The sequence below is a fragment of the Camelina sativa genome, chromosome 2 (genome assembly GCF_000633955.1).
Source record: "Camelina sativa cultivar DH55 chromosome 2, Cs, whole genome shotgun sequence".
Lineage (NCBI taxonomy): Eukaryota > Viridiplantae > Streptophyta > Magnoliopsida > Brassicales > Brassicaceae > Camelina > Camelina sativa.
The window spans coordinates 690,840-694,491 of record NC_025686.1 but is presented as its reverse complement, the minus strand read 5'-3'; the positions used below and the strand labels follow the sequence as shown (position 1 = coordinate 694,491).

At 36.3% G+C, this 3,652-nt stretch overlaps 1 pseudogene; it reads right to left on the bottom strand.

Moving 5' to 3' along the window:
* The window catches only part of LOC104746900, a 6,891-nt pseudogene continuing 5,257 nt past the window's right edge, over window positions 2,019–3,652 (bottom strand).

The window sequence follows — 3,652 nt, the reverse complement described above, 5'->3', positions numbered from 1 at the left end:
TATTTTTTACAAGGTAATCTTTGTATATGTATTTTTTCCCATAACATACACACTGTATATTATGTGTATATCTCTGTAGTTAATCAGCTTATGTACTCTATATATGTGTAATCGTTTTCTCAACTTTCTGGCTCTTTTAACCCAAAATACATATGTCATGGCATTACAAAGAATCTACAAATTTTGATCACTTGTATTAGTTTACTTTTTCATTTTGTTTCTCTATGTAAGGTTGTTTTGACTTTTGATTGTGTTTCCTTTGTCAGGTTCTCTCAGTTTTTTATCACACCCCTCCTGAATCCTAACTCGATGAGCCGAGAAATTTTTTGCTGTTGATTGAGGTTATTTACACTAACTTTATTCATTCATCTTAACCTTTGTCAATGCTAAAATTTTTGATGATGTTTGTAAATATCATCCTAGAGTTTGAAGGTGCGAAGGATACAGATGCTCCATGATGATTTTTACGGTCGTGGAGCATTTGTATCCATTTGAAGAGCTCGATGTAGCTCGCCAATCACATCCATCGCTTTTTCACATTGAGTCTCTCGACACTTCTCTCTCTGACACGTTTCATAAGCTTTCTCTCGCCAATGGTGAAAGGGTCCATCACAAAGAATTGATTGGCCATCATCAATTCATCTCATAAAAAGAAACATCTCAACATCAGGTAACTATCTCTTACATGGAGCCATGCATTCGATTTCACAATGCATTTCCACTCTTGTTTTGGCATCGATGTTTTGTCAACCTCCTCAAGAAGAGAAAGTAGAAGGTTTAGATGTCTCCAAAATGGTTAAAGAGTGGTAAGCAGTCAACATAGTTCACGACCAATCATTTTGCACACCAAAATGTTCGACATAATGCTTCTTAGAGGCCACCATTTATATCAGCAGATGATGGAAGAAAAACTGTCCAAATCGTGGAAGTTCAAAATCAAAAACATGTCACAACAACAAGGTTTGGTATATGAGGCGTTATGTGTTCAAGAGATAAATGCATTGACATATGATAAATTATATTGGCATCAATGATAGATGATGTCACAAGATTGGAGATATACACACCATATTTGAGTAATAAAAACATCAAGCATGGTGAGGTTGATGATGCCATGTTTTATAATCACAGGCTTCTATGTCTCTTTTTTATTTTAATTGTTTCAATTATTTTAGCCTATATATTGATTATGTTTGTAAATTCATTGATCGGAATTGACATCTCAGTTTCTTAGTTTTTATGAAAGTCATCCTTTAAATATTAATGACTTTAGGCATGTCAATTAGGGCCGAAGCCCGCGGCCCTGCCCGGCCCTGCCCTGAAAAACACCGGGCTCGGGCTTCAATATATATGTCCAGAAAAAATCGGGCTTTTCGGACTCAGCCTCTTTGGGCTATAGGGTTTTTCGGGCTTAGCCCGACCGGGCTCGGACCAGTCCGAAAAGGCCTTTAACAAATATACTTGTACCTTTTTGTTAACATTTTTGTTTAATTGCAATATTTGATTAACAATTTATTGTAAATAAAGTTTTAAACTCTAATCCTAGTTTTCATATTTACTTAATAACCATACTTAATACTTTTTATTAATAATATTTTATATGAATTATATATTGATTTATTTGGTTAAAGTATCAAAATTTTATTTAGTTTTAAACTTTTTCTATTAAATTAAATTGGTTGTAGTGAATATAGATGAGTCATTAAATTTTTGATTGATTTGTTTTATAGTGCACTTTCAAACACTGCATTTTAAGGCTTATAAATTTGAATTTTTGATCGATAAGATAAGCCCGAAAAAGTCCGAAAAGCCTTGTAATCCTGTTAGGGCCGGCCTCGGTCTTTGAACTATAGGCTCGGAATATTTTGGACCGGGCCGGACCGGGCTCAAACTTATGCGGGCTTTACGGGTTTCTGGCCGGGCCGGGCCGGCCCAGCCCGATTGACACCCCTACCCCCGTAAAGGATTCTTCCTAAAACGAACCATTACAAATTTCATATATATATATATATTTTACTAACAAAGTAACAAGTGGGAAAACGAACGGCTATATAGACCGTAACTAGCTACGTACAAGCAAAGCAACATCGAGTACTACTTTTAACCGATTAAATCGTATAGTTCCCGTTCCCGGTTAAGCATGGCTTCCACCATCACATCATTCCATGAATCAATTGGACCGGGTAAGCACCAATGCAGACAATCATTCTGAACATGGCTCTTATCCTTAACTCCAGCAAAAGGATTTGGATGCCGGTACGGTCCCGGATGCCCGTCTGGACGGAGAAGAGACATTCCAGTCGTGTCTAGTAGTCTAATGTTTGATCCCAAACCGAAACCTTTCCCAAATTTCTGAAACACCTCAACCTCAACATCACGCATCACATCATCAACGGTTTTCATTTTAATCATAGCCGAGGTCGGTTAGGTTGTTTCTTCCTTGGCAGTAATGGCAGCCGGTGATATTGTTGTTCTCATGGAATATTGTGGTTTTCAGGAACCATTTGCCTCCAGAGATGACAACGTAGTCGAATTTAGAGTATTGGACGGTCCATTTGGGCTCGAGCTGGTCGAGGTAAAGCTGGATATCCGAGTTGTTCGGTGTCTCGGATTTGACAAGGAAAGGAGACCAAATGACTGAGTGTGAAGTTGTGAGAAGGGAATCTCCATATCTTAGATCTGAACTCCTTATCGTGATAGATTTCCTCCACTTCTTCCACCTGAGCAAATAAATAAAACAACCGTTAAATCCAAATTCTCGATTACTTGTAGTCTAAGGAAACCTGAGAACCAAAGAATATATATATAATAAACCTGAGAGAGAAAGCATTGCCTAATAAGTTCCAAGACGACTGACCATTTGAGCATAAACCAGTAAAGCAAATTGCATAATTTTTTTTTACATGAGCGTACCGGACGTAATCGTCGTTAAAAATAAAAGGAAAGAGTAGTATTTTTTTTTTGAATAAAGAGATTGAAAAAGGGCATTCATGAAAATATTTAGCTAGGGTTTTGAGATTTTTTTGTGGGAGTAGCCAGTCACAGCCACTTGTCTCTTTGGGAGGGGTTTCCTTTGCAATAACGAAAACCTAAAAATTTCATTCTCTCTCTCTGTCTCAATCAGGTAAAAAAAAGGTAAATTTCAGATTTCTTAGGAATATCGGGTTACTTGCTGATTCTATTTTCGTTTGAGAGAATACAAATTGGTTGGTTGATACGATCTGTGATATCATCGATTCACTTTTTTGAAAAAAAAGTGGCAAATTGGTTTTCTCATCCTGATCTGTGATATGGAATAGGATTATTTCTCATCCTGATCTGTGATATGGAATAGGATTATTTCTATTTAGGAGTCATCTAAATAATGTTAGTTTGCCTATTTTGAAAAGGAAATTGTTCTAGAGATCTCTCTATATAACGAGTTAGAGAGTTTGAGAGAACAAGAGAACTTTAGGTTTTTGAGAGATTTTTCCTAAAGATTTAATAAGAAGAGAGTAATTCTTCTAGTCTTGTTCTTAAATTCTAAGTAAGTTCATATATAGATTCTATAGGGTTTTCTTAGGAATATCGCGTTACTTACTTGCTGAGATTCTATTTTCGTTTGAGAGAATACAAATTGGTTGGTTGATACGATCTGTGATATCATCGATTC